The following is a 22,021-nucleotide window of genomic DNA, read 5'->3' on the forward strand; positions in this document are numbered from 1 at the left end:
GTAAGTGGGAAAAATGGGGAGCAGCGGTGATGAATAGGAGAGATTATTTAGCAGAACATTATAAAGCAGTGGATCAGTGTGAGAGATAAAGAAACTGCTGGATAGTCTGATGAGAGAAGCAAAAGATAATGAGCTAATTAATAACGAAACTATCGATTTCTTACAGGTACAACATCTTATTACACTGGGAATTTAGAAAAAAATACACAAATCTATTCCCCCGGCAAAGCAATTGTGGCAGGTAGAGGTTCACTGCTTGAGACAAATGAGCTATAGTAGGGATACAAACGTATTGGGTAGATTGTCAGCTCTTGGACCAACTGCAGATGACAATTTTATCACACAAAGTCTATATGCCTCAATCCTGCAAGAAGAAGGGACGTGGGTGTGTGGGGGAATTTGTGGTTCAGGTAGGTGAGACCATAGGCCACAGCACAGATTAAGTTCACAAATGGAGTCTGACACCACCTTTATAAATGTTCAATGCAGCTTGGCTGACTTTTTTTATTAGGAACAAAATCATCCAATTCATCTTCTCTTCACATAAGAATTAGCGGTCCCAGTCCAACACCCACATTGGGATACACAGTAACACTGGTTAATCACAACTTTATGTCTGAGAAGAACTGAGTCGTTGGATTTCTATTTCCCAGCAACTGAATAGGAGGGAGAAAAATGAGAGTGAGTAGCAGGCAGATAATGGCAGATGTTATGAAGAATGCAGAGGAGGGATCAGACTTACCTGCGGTGCCAGATGTTATAGTATTGGCCACTTTCCCCTCCAGTAGCTCCTTCTCCCCTCGGTATCTCACAGGAATCCAAGTGATTTCAGTCTCCACTTAGAGACCAACCGTCGGGAAGCAGCCTGAGCATGGAGTGGGACTCCCAGAACCATACGAGTTGAGGAAACAACTGAAATGGATCAGGTTTGTATGGATCATTCTCTGGATATCTGTGTTTGCTGCTCATCCCTGGCAGCATAATAATAATCTCTGAGTTTACGCAAAAAGTTATTATTATGCTGCCATAGGAATGACCAGGAAAGGGGAAAATCATATCATACTTACCTAGATTTTCTTTTCCTGATCCTTCACATGACAGTGGGCACCGTTGGGACCTTCCCAAGCAGAACATCTATATTTAGGGAGGGAATAACAAGAGGTTAAGCCCCGTACAGGCTACTGCCCCTACTAATCAGAGCCGCTACCTCGGAGCAATAGCAACTTTATTTTTGTGGCCAAGGTAAAATGCAAGCACAGCCGCTATACTGCAATGAAAGAACAGCAGAAGTTCCTTAAATAAAGACCATGTTGCAATTTCAGAGTGAAAAGTAGAATCCAATTAACGAGGAAGTACATAATTGGACTGATGATATTGACCTAAATATCGATAACCACTGAATATACTCACCTCTCTTGAAGTATTTTAGGGTTCAGCACTAAATGAAGGAAATGAAGGAGTAAACTTACAGTTTGAGGTGCAGAACTGGATAAAATAACTTTCAACTGCTGCAAGATAAATTCATACATTTTAAAGTTACAGGTAATATAAGAAGAGAAAATTGTGAGCAGACTAGAAGATAATGCATTAGACAGAGTAACCATATAGACTGTCACATATAGTAACCTAAACACCGGGGAGCGACTGGATTCCTGTCTCGTGAGCTCTTCTGCCTATAAAATCTCTTTGGCTTTGTGCCCGGCCCTTGGCTAATCGGATACCGCCAGGACTTATTGCCTGAGAATCCAACAACTGCCACCGGGGCCACAAGAGAGTCCTAACAAATAATCAGGGAATGGAGCCCAAACACAAGGGCTGGACTTAGACTGGCCCGGGTCAGAAACAGATAACAGGATCAGAATTGTGAGGCAACTGAAGGAACAAGCCGGGGTTTAAACCAGGAATGTCCCAGGGGACAAGAACAGGAGCCAAAGGAACCCCAGTTAGAGGAACAGAGCACCTGGGACTAAGTACACTTGACTTATAACAGGCAGTGAGTCGGTGCAGTGCAGGGAGTTATAGAGCCAATCTAATGGCTAATACTGAGCACCTGTGGCCACATAGAACACCAGGTTCCCTGTTCAACTCCCCGCAGGATGCCCCCCAGACACAAGGTAGGTCTCCACTCAGTACCCTCATGTATTGATGTCATTTATAAGCAGCACATTTATAGCTAGAACTACATGCAACATAGTGATGACAAAGCAACAATAATATACAATGAGTGTATGTAATATAGACACTAAGTATACTAAGTACCAACTGTAATAATATAGCAAGATTGTGCATTCTAATTCTATCATTAACTTAACATAGTGAATAGGGGCACATGAAACCCCCTGTACTGCGGCACCCACTATTAATACTGAGTATCTGTGTCAGTTTACCAATTCACACTGATTTTTTTCTACTCCGTGGTTGTAACCGGGACTTAGGGGGTAATTACAGAAGAAGCCGACCCCTCAGCTGCAGGAGAACCAGCGACCCCTCCCCAGTGAGGAACCAACAAGTGAGCAATTTTAATGAATATATATATTAGTAAATGTCATTTGCAGTGGGACCTGGTAACACCTGTCCAATACCTGTATCTCAGTTTGGTTATTTAAGATTTACAGTCGGTGAAGCCAAAACACACAGCAGGCTGAAAAGGAATAGTAAACTCTCATTGTATTAGGAGCTTTTCACTGAAAGGAACATTATTCAGATCATTTACCTGATTCATCATATAACTGCAAGCTGAAATGGCTGGACAACATGTTGTTTCTTCAAGTCTGTGCCCTTATACAGCACAAGAGTTCTGTTCCCCACGAATTACCAGGCTGGCAATTATACTTCTGATTGGTCCTTGCTCGTCCTACCTAGTGGGAGGGGGGGATTTAACCCGTAATGTGCTGATCTATAGGACGTGAAGGGAAGTAATTAAAGGGGTGGTTCACCTTTACGTTAACTTTTAGTATGTTATAGAATGGCTAATTCTAAGCAACTTTTCAATTGGCCTTCATTTTTTCTTATTTTTGAATTATTTGCCTTCTTCTGACTCTTTACAGCTTTCAATCAAGGGGTCACTGACCCCATCTAAAAAACAAATGCTCTGTAAGGCTACACATGTATTGTTATTACTATGGACGGATTTTAAATGAGTTTTCCAGCCAATCCTGTTTCTGCTTCCTCGACTTGACTGAAGTAGAGCAGTAACTATCCCTCTATTGCCCCCAATGGCTCTAACATGTATGACTGGAGCAGCAGCAGGTCAGTAAGGGAACAAGGTTGTTTTTTGGTGGAAATAGCAATGTTAACAGAAGTGGAAGAAATAGGAATGATAGAAATCATAGTGGGATAGGAAACGTGAATACTGTATATATGGGCACATACTGTATATATGTAGAGAACATGGAAATGAGGAGTGTGAATTGATGAAAGGTGCCTGATACATAAGCAGATGTGAGGAGAGAAAAAAGATTGAAATGGGAAGAAAAAGTAAAAGTGGAGGAAAGTGGGAGAGAGAAGACACAAGAGTGAAATAACAGAAAACTGAGAGCTCTGACAAATACAATGCGAGTCGCTTGTCTCATATATTTTGTTAGTGATGAGCAAATATGTCCCGTGTCACTAAGACAAAAAATTTGAAAAACTGAAAAAAAAATTGTGAAATGGCAAAAAATTTGTGAAATGCATGAAAATTAAAATTTGTGAAAGTCATTGGGCGTCAAAGGCCATTTTTTCTTATGGTGATTTTTTTGTCTCTGAAAAAAAATTTTCTTTGGAGACTTTATTTGTCGAATTGAATTTTTCCAAGAATCCGTGGCTAGTGAAACATTTGCTCGTCACTATTCTTTGTACATTTATAAATGAAGTTAAACTGGTCAGATTTGCCCATCACTATAAAGTATATGATTGGGGCCTGTTGTAAAGCCTGGAGTTTGGGCTTGTGATGTACTGCTTGGGTCTCAGAGAAAACTGGTCAAACCCCACAGCTATAGGATCCATTATGTGGGAAACCCGTTATCCGAATTACAGGAATGTCATCTCCCATAGACTCCTTATCCACAATACCCCAAGCATTCTGGATAACAGGTCCCATACCTGTACCTCAATGTGTAATATTATGCTGATGCCATGACTTTTTTCTCTAATGGAATATTGTGCTACATGTATAGGATCTGTTATCCAGAAACACGTTTCCAGACAGCTCTGAATTCCAAAAAGGATATCTCCCATAGACTCCATTATAATCAAATAATTCAAATCTTTAAATATGATTTCCTTTTTCTTTATGGTAATGAAACGGTACCTTGTACTTGATCCAAATTGAGATATAATGAATCCTAACTGGATCCAAAATAATCCTATTGGTTTAATTAATGCTTAAATGATTTTTAAGGTATGGAGATCCATATTACAGAAAGACCCTCATACAGAAAACCTCAGGTCCTGATCATTGTGGAGAGCAGGTCCCATACTTGTACTAACACCAAACTAAACTCATTTAGACTCATTTAGAGGCCCATCAGTTTATACTTTTCAGCTCTCAGCTTTAAGGGGTTGTTCACCTTTGAGTTAACTGTCAGTATGATGTAGAGAGGGATATTCTGAGACAATTTGCTATTGGTTTTTATTTGTGGTTTTTCAGTTATTTAGCTTTTTAATCAGCAGATCAGCAATTTTAGCAATCTGGTTGCTAGGGTCCAAATTCCCCTAGCAACTATGTTGAATAAGAGACTGGAATATAAATAGGAGAGGCCTGAAGAGAAAGAGAGGCCTTACAGAGCATTTGTTTTTAGATGGGGTCACTGATCCCCATTTGAAAGCTGGAAAGAGTGGAAGGCAAATAATTTAAAAACTATAAATAATGAAGGCCAAATGAAAAGTTGCTTAGATTTGGCCATTCTATAACATGCTAAAAGTTAACTTAAAGGTGAACCACCCTTTTTAGTGTTTTGTCAGCTTGTGAGTGCAGCTTCCTTTAGCCCCCCAAACAAAAATTCCCCTCGCCCATGGTTATTGCTACTTTTTATAACTCATCTCTATACAGGCCCTTTCCAATTCATATTCCAGTATCTAATTCAAATCAATGCATGGTTGCTATGGGAATCTGGACCCTAGCAACCAGATGGCTGAAATTGCAAACTGAAGAGCTGCTGAATAAAACACTAAATAAGTCAAAATAAAAACCAATTACAAATTGTCTCACAATATCCCTCTCTACTTCATACTAACAATTAATAGGTGAACAAGCCCTTTAAGCTGAACAAGCTTCTTTTTGTAAAAGGAACCTGGTCCCAAAAGAAAAAGAAGAGAACTGAGCTGATTCTCCAACTCTCCGCACTCCTATAAGACACAGTTTGTTATTCATTCCTTGCCACAGATAAGCTCCAATGTGACCAGCTGGAGGGCAATTAGCTGCACAAGCCTCTCGTATGAGGAGTTCTCCTTTAATAGAATAGTACCACTATCTTGCAAGCCACCAAGCATAGACGCTTCTCCATGATAGTGCATTTATATAGCTCAACACTTTGCTTCTAGAACCTTCCAGTCACACAATGTGCTCAATAACATAATGGAGAGTAATTAACTGCACACAGGCTTCTGCTTTCTCCCCTTAAGGGATGATTGTGGCAACTACTTACCTGAACTGAGCACTACTGAAAACTGCTGAATTTAGCAACTCTGATAGTATTTCCTGGAACTCCCCCACTTCTCCTCCCAGTATCACTAGCAGGGGAGTCAAATCCACCAATGAGTGTGGGACATCCAGCCCATAGGAGTCAGATAGCTTCCAGGTAACAGTCCAAATGCCATTATCCAACAGAGTGCACAGTGACCAGAGCCCTCCTATTCATTACGTTTTCTCCCAAAGTGCAAACGTCCACTGCGCATGTGCCCAATGGCTTTGTGGCTTATTGCCATGTGAGCCAACGGATTCCCATGGTCTGGATCAGACCCTCAAAGGAGGCACATAGGTAGCCATACCCGGTCCTTGAGCTTCAGCAGGTAGAGGCCAGAGACCCTGCTGGTAGTTGGGGTGAGCTCACGTGACCCGAAATGAGGATGGAAGGGCTGGGAGCCTAAATGTATTGCTTGTCATAGCCTGCCCCCCTAAAATAACAATGTATTGAGCCACAGTGTCCATAAATAGCACTGGCCCCTCATCCCCGGCACAGGAAAAGCCAAGCACAAGAGAATGCCAATAATCATGGTCTTTGTAGAGGAGATGGGCTCCACTTGTCCTGAATAACCGTCAGGAGATCAAAAGTCTCCCGACTCAGCGCCACTTACTGAAATTCTCTCGTTTTGTCTCTTCTCTCCACAGAACATTCTCCTGGAAGGATTTGGACTTGTGTTTTAGCCGACTCCAATTGGGAGAGATTTCCTGGGTCTCCTACAACAGAGCCGTGGAGTTGGCAGTGGATGGAGCACGTGGTTGTGTGTGAATGGCAGCTTGACTCTGTGTGTGCCAGTTGAATAAGGTTCTTCCATCCAAAATGGCAGCTTCCTTCTGTGCAATCATTGATCAATATTTGTCTGGTGTTGGCATCCAGGGAGATGGGCCTCACACTTAACCTTGTATATGCTGGACACGGGAACGTTCAGGTCTCTGCACAAGGACTTGTAGCTTTGAGATGCTCCTCATTCATTACATACACTTTCTCCCACACAAAGCTGCAGGAATGGGGCACAATTTTAACATATTATCCAGATCCAGACCAGCCTCTATGGAGGCCCCATTAAACCACATCTCAGTTTTATTAACTCTGCAGTGACAATTCTCTCTGCTCATGGCTCTCCATAGCCTGTAAGGGAGCAATCATTTCCAGGTTATAAAAATTCCCAATTGTGTCACGTAGAGCTGGGCTTTTCCCAACTGTTGTGCCTCCTGGAGAAACCCAAGCTGAAGGCTGGAGAAGCCTCTTGTTTTCTCTAACAAATGGGCAGTGTTAGTGAGCAGCTCAGAGACTCCATGGTTGGCAGTGTTTGCTTCTTCCTCTATGTGTTTGCTATGGAGTGTCGGGTCAATACCATATAAATAAGGGAGAGGGAGTTGTTGATGTGACGTGGTGGCCTAGTGGATAATGCATTTGGCATAGATTGTTGTGATCTTGAGTTTGAATTCAGCCTTAGTTGTGTTTGAAATATGTTGTTTGTCTTTAAAGTGCTGAATAAACATGTTGATGATGTTGATACAAAAGACAATGCTCATCTGTTGGGTGGCACAGTGACTCCTGTGGAGCAGAAAATGTGGGACAGGTCTGAGGAATTGGGTTTTTATCCAGGTGTAGCAGTGAGTGAAAAGTGTCTTTTCCCTTTAAAGTGCTGAACAAACAGGATAATCCATGATAAATTTAACAAAACCAACATTGAATCTTGTGTGGCAAGGTGGCTAGTGGGGTAGCACTCCTGTGTAGTAGAGTCTGTGGGTCGGAATTTGAATCCTTTGGCAGGGGACTAGGGTTCGAATCCAGTAGTGATTCTCTTTAAATTGCTGAACAAACATGATAATCCATGATAAATTTACCAAAAACACAATAGAATCTTGTGCGGATAGGTGGCTCGTGGAGTAGCACTGCTGGGTAGCAAAACCTGTCGGCCTGAGTTCAAATCCCATCTGTGACTGTGCGGATCGCAGGCAGGTGGGAGAGGAGGGCGTGAGTTCAAATCCTGTCTGTGACTGTGTGGGGCGCAGCCAGATGGGTAAAGTAGGCCGGAGCAAACATGGTCGGGATGTGTGGGCCACTCCACAAGTGAAAAAGCAGGGGTTATAGAAAAAGTTGTTGTGAAAATTAAAATTTTGTTTGGCTAAAAATTATATTCCCCTTCAGTCTATTTATTTGGAATTCAAAGCTCAGCCATCTTTGTTGATACCCAGACTCCTCCCACCTATGCACATCCTGTCTTACCTGCAATGCCCACTGCTGCCATGTTGGTGTCTTACCTGGAACCCAGACTGAGGCCATCTTGACGTGTCTTACCTGGAACCCAGACTGAGGCCATCTCGATGTGTCTTACCTGGACTGCGGCCATCTTGATGTGTCTTACCTGGACCACGACCATCTTTATCTGTTTTACCTGGTATCTGAACATGTCTCAACTCACACTGTGAACATCTTGACTACACTTACCTGGTATCTGGACACTTCTCATCTGGACTGTGACCATCTTGAGGACACTTCTTTGGAACTTGGAGACATTTACCTGGAACACAGTTTTTAGACATTTTGAGGGCACTTACCTGGAACACAGTACTTACATGGATCTTGGAATTCAGACATCTTCAGGAATCGAACTCTGAATTGTTGTGTTGGAAGGTGCACACATATCCTCTGCGCCATCACATCGCTTGCTTCAATCTTGCAATTTTTGGTAAATATATAGTTTAAACAGGTTGAGACAGACCTTTAAGTTAAACTTTTAGTCCCACACTTTAGAAGGAATCGAACTCAGAACCATTGCATTGGAAGGTGCACACATATCTACTGCGCCATTCCATCGCTTGCTTTAAACACCCAATTTTTGGTAAATATATAGTTTAAACAAGTTGAGACAGAACTTTAAAATGATGATTTAGTCTTGTGCTTTAGCGGGAATTGAACTCAGAACCATTGCATTGGAAGGCAAACAAGTTTCCACTGAGCCATTGTATCGGCTGCTACATATGTGCTTATTTTTAGTAAATATATAGTCAAAACAAGTTGTGATAGAACTTTAAAGGAACATTTAGCAAAGAGCTTTGACAGGAATTGAACTTAGAACTCTCGCATTATAAGACCCTGATAATTTCACTGAGCTATTCCATCACATGATATAAACATGCCCATTCTTAGTAAATATATAGTTATAAAACATTGAAACAGCACTTGAAAGAGTTTACTTAGCCCAGAGCTGCGGTAAGAATTGAACTCACGACCCACAGAGCAAAAAACACATAACTTACCGCTGCGCTATTGGGTTAATCAAGATTCAACTGTAATTCTTTATAAATATATAGAAGTGCCACAAATAGAACTAAAACAACATATTGATGGTTTTATACCCAGTCTTACTAAATATATCGTTCTAAAACGTTGAGACAGCACTTTAAAGGGACCACTTAGCCCAGGGCTGTGGTAAGAATTGAACTCACGACCCTTACAGCAAAAAAACGCCTAACTTACCGTTGCGCTATTGGGTCAGTCGAGATTCTGCTGCAATTCTTTAGAAATATATAGATCTGCCACAAATATAACTAAAACAAGATCTTGATCGCTTGATACAATCTCCCCATTCTTAGTAAATATATAGATCAAACACAGTGAGACTGCACTTAGCCCAGTGTTATGGTGGGAATTGAACTCACGACCCTTACAACGAAAAACAAATAAAGAACCTCTGCGCTAGTGGGTCACTCAAGGTTTCACAGCAATTCTTTATAAATATATAGATCTGCCACAAATATAACTAAATAAATCCTAAAAATTTGTCCCACCTCAATGTGATCTCTGATCTTGATCACTTTGTAGAACCTCCCCATTCTTAGTAAATATATAGTTGTAAAACATCGAGACTGCACTAAGCCCAGGGCTGTGGTGGGAATTGAACTCACGACCCTTACAATGAAAAACAAATAAATTACCGTTGCGCTATTGGGTCGTTTGAGATTTGATTGCCATTCATTATAAATATATAGATCCGACACAAATATAAATAACACTGATTTTGTCCCACCTCAATGTGATCTCTGATCTTGATCACTTTGTAGAAGCTGCCAATGCTTAGTAAATATATAGTTGTAAAACATTGAGACTTTAAAGGAATCACTTTGTCTAGTGGTTGGAATTAAAGTCAAAACCTTAGGATTACGAGGACAAACAACAACCACTGGGCTACGACATCACTTGATAGAAACGTCTCATTCTTAAGATCACTTATCGTAGTGTCTTGACTGGAATTGCACTTGTAACCTTCAGATATTTCCTACACTATTTGGTGTGTGCGGTGGGAGACAAGTGGAGCAATATCTGGAGAAGACTTGGACATCAGTCGGCTCGTCGATCCGATTGGCTGGAAAATTCTGATCGGGCTCCTTTAAGGCAACTGAACATGGGCAATTGTTAGTGCTGAATCATCAGATACAGGTAGAATTGTATTGTATATTTATTAAGAATGGTGAGTTTGTATCAATTGATGACGACTGCCGACGACAAATCACCCGAAAATGCCTCTCCATTGGAATTAATTAAAATGGCTGCACTTGATTCCAACTAAGATATAATTAATCCTTATTGGAAGCAGAATAAGCCTATTGGATTTATTTAATGTTTATTTGATTTTCTACTAGACTTAAAGAACCAAATGACAGAAGTGAAGATCCAAATTACAGAAAGATTTGTTATCTGGAAAATCATAGGTCCTGAGCATTCTGGATCACAGGTCCCATAGCTGTACTTGTATGGCACACACAGGCAGAGTATGGAACAGACAGGTAGGGAAGAATAGGCACAGGTAGATCAGGGTAGGAGACTTATCAGGGTCACTGTAAGATGAGCAGCACATATAGTAGTACTAAGTACAGTGACACCACTACTTCTTGTACAGTCTGTGTGAGGTGGATCAGTGCAGGGGGATTAGAGGAGTGAACAATGGAGGATTATTAATATCATTTACCCCGTCAGCACAGAATTGTTGGTGATGCTCTGGCCCCCCACACCCCCAAAGCAATAAGACCCCCCCACATCCCCAAAGCAATAAGACCCCCACACCCCAAAAGCAATAAGACCCCCCAAAGCAATGAGACCCCCAAAGCAATGAGACCCCCACACCCCCAAAGCAATGAGACCCCCCACACCCCCAAAGCAATGAGACCCCCACACCAACTAAGCAATGAGACCCCCCCACACCCCCAAAGCAATGAGACCCCCCACACCCCCTAAGCAATGAGACAAGGAGACATTTCCAAAGTTGCGGCTCATGTTTATTTGGCAATACAGGATTCCCATTGCACTTCAGTCCATTGTGGCTACAGGTAAGTACCAGATCCGGTCTCTGCACTGACAGTTGTACAGTTGTACCCCCCCCCCCACACTAATGGGTCCAAAGAACATTATTTTGGGGACCCGTGGGTGACATTCATCCGATACAAATCATCCAGTGTGGGACAAATAAACACCTCAATAACTTTCTTTATATCATTAAAGATGATCTCTTGGCGCCATCTCTTGGCAAGATCCCGGCCCAGCTTGGCTATGCCCACACGTGGTACAGGTCTGTGTCTATTGATCCCCCTGCTACTGCGTGATTAACCCCTTTACTCCTGAGGGTCGGGTGGGTGCACGTGCCCTTTCTTACCCTCCCACCCACAACTAAGACTGAGGCGAAAGAGAAAGCAATGATTTAGCTTGGGGTGGGTGCCCCTCCATTACACAGACATTGGCCTCCTATTAATAACGGCTGCTTGGTCCTGTGTCTTATTGGGGAGTGGAATTTGGGCCAGGGGGGCGCAGGGTGAATCCGGGAGATGATTCCTCATTTATTGATATAGTGCCTACAAGTTACACAGTGCTTTACATTAGATACAAATGGAACAGTCAGTAAATAACAAACAAGGGTTACAGAGAACAATAGGTACAATAGGATTAGAGGCCCTACACGTGAGACTTTACAAACTAAAGATTAGGATACAATTGAGACATTAGGAAACAATTTTGTGATTATGATACAGTAATGATTGAATAATTAAGGTGAATAAGCTTCTTTAAACAGGCGGATCTTTAAGGAGCATTGGAACGTTTGGAAAGAAGGAGAAAGTCTGAGAGCTGGAGGCAGAGAGTTCTAGAGAAAAGCAGAAGCCAGAGAGAAGTCTTGTAGATGAGAATGGGCAGAAGTGATGAGAGGAGAGAGAAGATCAGAAGCAGAGCAAAGGTTGAGAGAAGGAGAGTATTTAGAGATAAGAGATGAAATATTGGGAGGGACTTTACTGTTAAGGGCCTTGAATGAGTTTGAATTTGATTCTAGAGGAGATTGGGAGCCAGTGAAGAGACATACATATGGGAGCAGCTGATGTTGAGCGGTGAGATAGATGAATGAGTCTAGCGGCCACATTTAGATCAGATTGGAGTTGAGAAAGGCGACTTGTTGGAATACCTGCGAGGAGTAGGTTGCAGTAATCAAGGCGGGAGATGATAAGTGGGCAATGTTGTGCAGCTGAATACAACAAGATTTTGCCAGTGTTTGAATGTACGGTTTCAGGTGTGACATCCAGGAGGAGACAGCAGAGAGACACTCTGTAACTTGGGAAAGGACAGAAGGAGAGAGGTCAGGAGTAGACAAGTAGCTCAAGTTGGGTGTCGTTAGCATAAAGGTGATACTGAAGTCCAATGACTGAACATGAAGTAGTGTAGAGTGAGAACTGCAGAGGGTCTAGAACAGAGCCTTGAGGAACTCCGACAGAGAGAGGGAACATACCGTATATACTCGCGTATAAGCCGAGTTTTTCAGCACCCAAAATAAGATGAAAAACGCTGCCTCGGCTTATACGCGGGTCATTTAAAAAATATTACCTATTTAATGCGATACTAGGTGCAGTTGTCCCGCGGCTCGGCGCTGATCGGATCTTCCTTGACTTCCGGGTATTCTCGGCAGTTTCCGGAGCGGCGGAGGGAGCAGGAGGACTTCGTGACTTGACTTCGTTTGTTTCCGTCACGGCACTCTTACGTCACGGCATCCGATGCGCCGCATGCCATTGAGATTCTCTGACTGGGAGGGGAGAGCGCGCGTCTGGTGAGTCATCCCAGAGTCTCCATACTTTGCGTCTCAGTTGCTGTTAGGCTGCCCGCCGAGGTAGAAGATTTTTCTGCTGCATTTTGCATGATCATCGGATCAGATCCCAACCCAAATCCAATTGTAGTAACTCACTGTAAGGTAGGCCGCTCGGATGATCCCTCAACGAACCCAATTTTAGTAAACTTCCTTTCGGGCTCTGCTGAGTGCTTAGTAGGGGGGTATTCTACTTGGACTACAACTCCCACCATGCCCCTGACAAAAGTAACATTGTCTAGAAAGTAGTAGGTCTCAGGGGAAATGTTAGGGTCAGGCTAAATAAAGTTGTAAATAGTAACTCTTTTACACACCAATGTGTACGCCCCACTTATGGTGACAGGCAGGCTTATTTGCCTCCTTTTCCTCACTCAAATCTGTTGGGCAGGAAGGAACTTATGGAGTTTCCAGGATTCTCCATACTGTGTGACCCCCCCCTCACCTTGATGGTCTCACTATTGTGATGCACCTCATTCTGCTCAGGGCAAATACATTCGTTGCAGCATATGGGGGTCGGGGAATGTGACAGCCTGGATTTTCTGGGTGCAGTAAGTTATAACCTAGAAAGCCTTTCATTAAAGACGGCATGTTTATTAACCTTTCGTTCTCCTTTAAGGTGGAAAAGCAGCAATGCAGATGGTGATGGACCTGCTTTTGCAAGCTGCTGCATTTCTCACCCTAGGCTTATACGCGAGTCAATACGTTTTCCCAGTTTTTGTAGGTAAAATTAGGTACCTCGGCTTATACACGGGTCGGCTTATACACGAGTATATACGGTAGTAGAAGTAGAGTTAGAGAAGGCAACTTTAAAGGAACGGTCAGACATAAGATGTAAACCGTGAAAGAACAGTGAATACCAGCTGAGTATAGAATGTCTAGGAGGAGCGAGTGATCAACTGTGTCAAAGGCTGCAGAGAGATCTAGAAGGATGAGTATGGAATAGGGACCTTTAGACTTTACCAGTAGAAGATCATTGGTTACTTTGGTGAGTGCAGTTTAAGTTGAGTGTGGAGAAGGGAGTTGTGAGTGAGATGCTGGATCAGGCATTTGTACAAAAGCATTGGTGCCATTACTTACAATTGTGCAGAATGTGTGTAATGGCACTGGGAGTCCCCACTCACACACCTGCCACTCACACTCACATCTAGACAGTCTGCCCTATCAAGCCCCCCCTTCCAGTCCTCAGTCCCAGCTCTGATCTCCCCAGTGGAGATGTGCAACTCTGCCTCCTGCAGAACCAACGAGTCTGAGGGCCCAGAGATGCTGCTGTGGCCCCTGGAAATCCCCCGGCACTGCAGCAGAACAATGTCTCTTGGTCCATCTAGAAAACTAAAGGTTGTGTCCAGTACAACTCCAGATGAGTGGGAGGCTCCGGCACGCTGGCCCCGTACTGGTTGGGCTACTAGTCCTTAGTGCCCCGTCACAAGCCAAAGTCTGCGCCTGTTGCGCATTTACGCGGCAAAATCCAACTGCTCCATCAGGAAATGGTGAATCATCTCAAAGGCTCAAACATTTCATCATCAGATCAAAGACTGGACCGGGGCACAGGGGAATCTGGGAACAGTAAATCTGGAAAGGAATGGAGAGCTGATCAGTAGGTGCTGCCATACTGCTTCTTCCAAGAACAAGGACTCCCTGGCACCCTGCCCACTAACTGTACTTTACCGCCTGCTCCTACCTGTCTGCCCTGGTCCAGGGAAGAACTCGCCCGTGTTCTGGATCAGCTGCTTGTCGGATAGGACCCGGTATGACTTACCTTCAGGTGTGATGTGAGTAAGTGACTTACCAGCAGGTGTGAGTGTGAGTAAGTGACTTAACAGCAGGTGTGAGTAAGTGACTTACCAGCAGGTGTATTTGTGAGTAAGTGACTTACCAGCAGGTGTGAGTGTGAGTAAGTGACTTAATAGCAGGTGTGAGTAAGTGACTTACCAGCTGGTGTGAGTGTGAGTTAGTGACTTAACAGCAGGTGTAAGTAAGTGACTTACCAGCAGGTGTATTTGTGAGTAAATGACTTACCAGCAGGTGTAAGTGTGAGTAAGTGACTTACCAGCAGGTGTGAGTGAGTGTGAGTAAGTGACTTACCAGCAGGATACTCTCACAAGACATCCATTGAATGGGGAGCACGGCCGCCCTTGGATTTGGTAATAGTCGCCGCTGTACAAGTTCCGTCTCATCCCAAAATCTGCAATTTTGACGGTGTAGCTGTTGCCCACGAGGCACGAAGTTTAGCGACGCCAGATATTTCATCCCCGCGGAGATCTGCGTGCGTATGTACAAGAGGTTCTGCCGGCTCTGTCGGGGGTTAAGGAAGGGGGGACATTGGGGTGTAAATGAAGGGGTACAATGGGGGGGGGTAACAGAAGGACAAACAGTGCGGCCAGAGGCAGATCTGGGACAGTTACCCCCCCCTGTACCCAGGGAATCTGCTCACCTAACAGACGGGATGTTGTTGGCTTTGGAGAACTGACTGCGGGTGGATTTGGTCAGACTGGGATCTGCGTAGTCTCCGCTGCAGGCTGCAATGAAGGAAAACTGTCAGACATCATTAAACTTTCACTCCATACATTTTATTATCGATACAGATGAGAGGGAGCTGCCATACAATGGATAAAAGGAATCAGCCAATCTCTTGCTGCCATACACCTGTGACTCCCAGCTGTAAGCCCACACCAGGGTGCTGGGAGTTACCTATGGAAGCTCATTGGAAGACAAGCTGGTACCTTGAGTACTGGGGGCCGATAGATTTGTACCACTGGCTGGACCCTGTAATATCCTCATCCCGTATGGTGCAGTCGTGCATGTCCAACCCATATCGGCACGAGGCTTTGGGAAGACTCTGGGTGGTCGCCCAATCAGGTTTCAGAGCTACTGCCCACACTCACCTACATCTCTACTGAGAAAACTAATAGAGTCATTAGTCCCACCTACCCCTGGGTGTGAGCCACTTGCAACTGTGCCCATATACAGCCTGGCATCTGCCCAGTGATCATGCACCAAAGGCACCCACCCCTCTCCATTGCACGGCTCCCTATAGGTTTCCAGTGGTGGGGACCCCATTTAGCCCGAGACCCACTACACATTATGAGCAGATTATTTTTTCATGCTGCACTATGTATCTGTGCCAGCAGGTGGGACCCTGCTACTTTATATGGTGAGAATTAGACGCCACAGGATAGCATCTGGCCTACAGAGCTTACAATCTAAATTTGGTGCATGAGACTAAGCACGGTTTATGACTGTTTCTAACATACTGTATCCAGCATTGGTCCAATTGCACTCTAATAGTCCCCACCCCCTGTCCAATACTAATATAAAGTCTACAGCTTCTGTGCTTGGTTGGACTTCTAATGCTACTCACAGCTGGCAGGGGATGCTGGGAGTTGTAGTTAAAAAAAATGGAAACAATATGAAGAAGAGATTGCTTGTTATAATAGATTTAACAAGGGGTTAATGTAGCCAACAAGGGGTTAATATAGATTGGGGGGGTCCAGTGAAATAATTTCATCCACCCCAAACTTGTGATTGGGAAACATGTTTGTCATCAACTTTTGATTCTATCGAAGGTTCTGATTCCTAGAAATGTTTTGCAAGTGCCCCCTAATTTTGCAAGTGCCGGGTGTTGCAACCTTTATATTCCGAGGGCATGGGAACTTTTTCTAGGGATTTGTACAAATTCCACTTATTTAATATACAAGCGGTCCATAGTCTCAGCCATAGCTCCTTGTACTTGGCAGAGGAATTGGCGCTTTATTTAGAGTGAAGATGACCCAGGAGGAGGTAAATAATTATTAATATCTCCTCCTATTAATGTGATGAGCTGTCTGACATTAATGAGCCACTACACGGTAACCATTGGTATGACTGGGAAACTTCATGTATTATTATTTGGAAATCAACATATATTTAAGGCAGTAAATATCAAGGGTATTTGTGGTTCAGGTAGGTGAGACCATAGGCCACAGCACAGATTAAGTTCACAAATGGAGTCTGACACCACCTTTATAAATGTTCAAACCAGCTTGGCTGACTTTTATTAGGAACAAAATCATCCAATTCATCACACTCTTTAGATAAGAATTAGCAGTCCCACTTCAATACCCACATTGGGGTACACAGTAACACAAATTCTCCAGCACTTACAGCCTTGGATGTACACAAGTCCCAGAATCGGTCCTTTTTTCTCTTCCTCTCTCCAACACTTCAGCTCAGCATGGAAACATATACAATATTGTGCCATTTTTAACCACATCTCTTACAGTGGCCACAGAACAAATTGTGACCCCAATAAACCTAACGACTCTCTAATAAGCGAAACATTTCCATGAGGCCAAACATAACACTTCCCAATTAAAATGGTTGATACAGTTCAACAACTACAACATCCCAGAGATTGAGACCACAACAAAAGTAAAACGGCAAAATTCAATTTAGAGAGACTTCCAGTTTATTCCCAATAGTGTGTTCACATTTTTTTTAATTGCATTGCATCTCAAATTGAATCTGGTCCATGAGTTTTCACTTGATGAACCCTTTTCTTGCTGAATCGAATCTGGCCCAATGTCTCCTTAATGTTTTAATGATTTGTTGAACTGTAAATGTTTTGTGTTATATACGGACAGCTCTAAGCTCGGGTCAAGCACAGACAAATCTCCTGTTGTTTCCAGATACGAATAAATGTTACAGGGAAATGAGTTCACAACTTGGTTATATTATACTTTCCTCTGACTGGCAGGGTGTTGCAGTTTTCAGCTTTGGGTTAGAGAGTATGGATAGGCAGGGTGTTAGGGTTAGACAGGTTAGGCAGGGTGTTAAGTAAGTGTTTGATATCTAGTAATAGAGGAGGATAGTTTTGTTCAAAAAGTTTTTGCTGGTCGACCCATATTTTAACCTCTAGGTGTGTTAGGGATATAGTTTGCCCTAATGTAAAACCCTAATGTTAAGAACTTGCATTTCTCCATATTAATTTTGTAATTAGAACAGGTAACATGTTGAGTCAGTTTTGTAAGAGAATGGGTAATCAAATAATTGGATTTGAGTAGCAGATTGTCTGCAAAAGCAGCCGCTTTGTATTCCTTGCCCCCCCACCACTGTAATATCTGGGTGTCTGTATGGCAGTTAAAAAAGAAATTCCATACAAATGACAAAGTACTGGGGATAGGGGGCAGCCTTGTCTAGTTCCATTGCTTATGTCTAGTGGTACTGAGAGAACACCTTTCACCCAAACCTGGGAAGATGGAACATTATATAATGACATTATTTTTGCTTGAAAATTGGTGGGGATTGCAATGTTAAGTAGAGTTGCAGCTAAAAATTCCCAATCTATATGATCAAATGCCTTCTCCACATGCGTATGCTCCTCCGCTTCCCGTCCCATTACAAATCTTATCTGGTATCTGTGAATAGTGAGGTAACAAGGGTTTTGTGAATAAAGGATTTTGCTTGCTTAGCTTTCAAGCTCTTGGTGAACATCTTCCCGGATTTATTGCCATATTCAAAGTATTGTTGTTTCAATGGGGATAAGTATGAGTATTTGATTTGTGTATTAAGTGTGTGTAACTCTAATCTCTCCCACCTTTAGTAGGTGATATTGGGTTGATTCGATCACTATGTCTGGAATGCAGGTGGTTGGTTGACTGATGAGGTCCTAGATCCTATAGAATTTTTAAACCTGCCAGGTTCCATATACAGAGAGAGCAGGGAACTGGTTAATCACAACTTTATGTCGGAGAAGAACTGAGTCGTTGGATTTCTATTTCCCAGCAACTGAATAGGAGGGAGAAAAATGAGAGTGAGTAGCAGGCAGATAATGGCAGATGTTATGAAGAATGCAGAGGAGGGATCAGACTTACCTGCGGTGCCAGATGTTATAGTATTGGCCACTTTCCCCTCCAGTAGCTCCTTCTCCCCTCGGTATCTCACAGGAATCCAAGTGATTTCAGTCTCCACTTAGAGACCAACCGTCGGGAAGCAGCCTGAGCATGGAGTGAGACTCCCAGAACCATACGAGTTGAGGAAACAACTGAAATGGATCAGGTTTGTGTGGATCATTCTCTGGATATCTGCGTTTGCTGCTCATCCCTGGCAGCATAATAATAATCTCTGAGTTTACCCAAAAGTTATTATTATGCTGCCATAGGAATGACCAGGAAAGGGGAAAATCATATCATACTTACTGAGATTTTCTTTTCCTGATCCTTCACATGACAGTGGGCACCGTTGGGACCTTCCCAAGCAGAACATCTATATTTAGGGAGGGAATAACAAGAGGTTAAGCCCCGTACAGGCTACTGCCCCTACTAATCAGAGCCGCTACCTCGGAGCAATAACAACTTTATTTTTGTGGCCAAGGTAAAATGCAAGCACAGCCGCTATACTGCAATGAAAGAACAGCAGAAGTTCCTTAAATAAAGACCATGTTGCAATTTCAGAGTGAAAAGTAGAATCCAATTAACGAGGAAGTACATAATTGGTCTGATAATGATATTGACCTAAATATCGATAACCACTGAATATACTCACCTCTCTTGAAGTATTTTAGGGTTCAGCACTAAATGAAGGAAATGAAGGAGTAAACTTACAGTTTGAGGCGCAGAACTGGATAAAATAACTTTCAACTGCTGCAAGATAAATTCATACATTTTAAAGTTACAGGTAATATAAGAAGAGAAAATTGTGAGCAGACTAGAAGATAATGCGTTAGACAGAGTAACCATATAGACTGTCACATATAGTAACCTAAACACCGGGGAGTGACTGGATTCCTGTCTCGTGAGCTCTTCTGCCTATAAAATCTCTTTGGCTTTGTGCCCGGCCCTTGGCTAATCGGATACCGCCAGGACTAATTGCCTGAGAATCCAACAACTGCCACCGGGGCCACAAGAGAGTCCTAACAAATAATCAGGGAATGGAGCCCAAACACAAGGGCTGGACTTAGACTGGCCCGGGTCACAAACAGATAACAGGATCAGAATTGTGAGGCAACTGAAGGAACAAGCCGGGGTTTAAACCAGGAATGTCCCAGGGGACAAGAACAGGAGCCAAAGGAACCCCAGTTAGAGGAACAGAGCACCTGGGACTAAGTACACTTGACTTATAACAGGCAGTGAGTCGGTGCAGTGCAGGGAGTTATAGAGCCAATCTAATGGCTAATACTGAGCACCTGTGGCCACATAGAACACCAGGTTCCCTGTTCAACTCCCCGCAGGATGCCCCCCAGACACAAGGTAGGTCTCCACTCAGTACCCTCATGTATTGATGTCATTTATAAGCAGCACATTTATAGCTAGAACTACATGCAACATAGTGATGACAAAGCAACAATAATATACAATGAGTGTATGTAATATAGACACTAAGTATACTAAGTACCAACTGTAATAATATAGCAAGATTGTGCATTCTAATTCTATCATTAACTTAACATAGTGAATAGGGACACATGAAACCCCCTGTACTGCGGCACCCACTATTAATACTGAGTATCTGTGTCACTTTACCAATTCACACTGATTTTTTTCTACTCCGTGGTTGTAACCGGGACTTAGGGGGTAATTAGAGAAGAAGCCGACCCCTCAGCTGCAGGAGAACCAGCGACCCCTCCCCAGTGAGGAACCAACAAGTGAGCAATTTTAATGAATATATATATTAGTAAATGTCATTTGCAGTGGGACCTGGTAACACCTGTCCAATACCTGTATCTCAGTTTGGTTATTTAAGATTTACAGTCGGTGAAGCCAAAACACACAGCAGGCTGAAAAGGAATAGTAAACTCTCATTGTATTAGGAGCTTTTCACTGAAAGGAACATTATTCAGATCATTTACCTGATTCATCATATAACTGCAAGCTGAAATGGCTGGACAACATGTTGTTTCTTCAAGTCTGTGCCCTTATACAGCACAAGAGTTCTGTTCCCCAGGAATTACCAGGCTGGCAATTATACTTCTGATTGGTCCTTGCTCGTCCTACCTAGTGGGAGGGGGGATTTAACCCGTAATGTGCTGATCTATAGGACGTGAAGGGAAAGGAATTAAAGGGGTGGTTCACCTTTACGTTAACTTTTAGTATGTTATAGAATGGATAATTCTAAGCAACTTTTCAATTGGCCTTCATTTTTTCTTATTTTTGAATTATTTGCCTTCTTCTGACTCTTTACAGCTTTCAATCAAGGGGTCACTGACCCCATCTAAAAAACAAATGCTCTGTAAGGCTACACATGTATTGCTATTACTATGGGCCTATTTTAAATACGTTTTCCAGCCAATCCTGTTTCTGCTTCCTCGACTTGACTGAAGTAGAGCAGTAACTATCCCTCTATTGCCCCCAATGGCTCTAACATGTATGACTGGAGCAGCAGCAGCAGCAGGTCAGTAAGGGAACAAGGTTGTTTTTTGGTGGAAATAGAGCAAATGGGAGAGAAGTGACAGGGTGGGACAGAGTAGAGAAGAACAATAAAAAAGCAATGTTAACAGAAGTGGAAGAAATAGGAATGATAGAAATCATAGTGGGATAGGAAACGTGAATACTGTATATATGGGCACATACTGTATATATGTAGAGAACATGGAAATGAGGAGTGTGAATTGATGAAAGGTGCCTGATACATAAGCAGATGTGAGGAGAGAAAAAAGATTGAAATGGGAAGAAAAAGTAAAAGTGGAGGAAAGTGGGAGAGAGAAGACACAAGAGTGAAATAACAGAAAACTGAGAGCTCTGACAAATACAATGTGAGTCGCTTGTCTCATATATTTTGTTAGTGATGAGCAAATATGTCCCTTGTCACTAAGACAAAAAATTTGAAAAACTGAAAAAAAAATTGTGAAATGGCAAAAAATTTGTGAAATGCATGAAAATTAAAATTTGTGAAAGTCATTGGGCGTCAAAGGCCATTTTTTCTTATGGTGATTTTTTTGTCTCTGAAAAAAAATTTTCTTTGGAGACTTTATTTGTCGAATTGAATTTTTCCAAGAATCCGTGGCTAGTGAAACATTTGCTCGTCACTATTCTTTGTACATTTATAAATGAAGTTAAACTGGTCAGATTTGCCCATCACTATAAAGTATATGATTGGGGCCTGTTGTAAAGCCTGGAGTTTGGGCTTGTGATGTACTGCTTGGGTCTCAGAGAAAACTGGTCAAACCCCACAGCTATAGGATCCATTATGTGGGAAACCCGTTATCCAAATTACAGGAATGTCATCTCCCATAGACTCCTTATCCACAATACCCCAAGCATTC

General features: G+C 42.8%; 2 long non-coding RNA genes across 3 annotated transcripts; both read right to left on the reverse strand.

Moving 5' to 3' along the window:
* Positions 1 to 490: 490 nt before the first annotated feature.
* LOC121396853 lies at positions 491 to 2,867 on the reverse strand. Its single transcript, XR_005963189.1, has 5 exons — positions 2,714 to 2,867; positions 1,470 to 1,508; positions 1,068 to 1,134; positions 743 to 912; positions 491 to 656 (listed from the first exon to the last, which is right to left on the reverse strand). It is a non-coding gene; the product is annotated as an uncharacterized LOC121396853 (long non-coding RNA).
* Positions 2,868 to 17,212: 14,345 nt separating this feature from the next.
* LOC108698138 lies at positions 17,213 to 20,729 on the reverse strand. Of its 2 annotated transcripts, XR_005963190.1 has the most exons (5): positions 20,609 to 20,729; positions 19,365 to 19,403; positions 18,960 to 19,026; positions 18,636 to 18,805; positions 17,213 to 18,549 (listed from the first exon to the last, which is right to left on the reverse strand). It is a non-coding gene; the product is annotated as an uncharacterized LOC108698138 (long non-coding RNA). The 2 variants fall into 2 exon arrangements; XR_005963191.1 differs by having other exon boundaries at positions 18,960 to 20,697.
* Between the last annotated feature and the right edge of the window lie 1,292 nt (positions 20,730 to 22,021).

This window comes from Xenopus laevis, chromosome 8L, assembly GCF_017654675.1.
Source record: "Xenopus laevis strain J_2021 chromosome 8L, Xenopus_laevis_v10.1, whole genome shotgun sequence".
NCBI classification, from domain to species: domain Eukaryota; kingdom Metazoa; phylum Chordata; class Amphibia; order Anura; family Pipidae; genus Xenopus; species Xenopus laevis.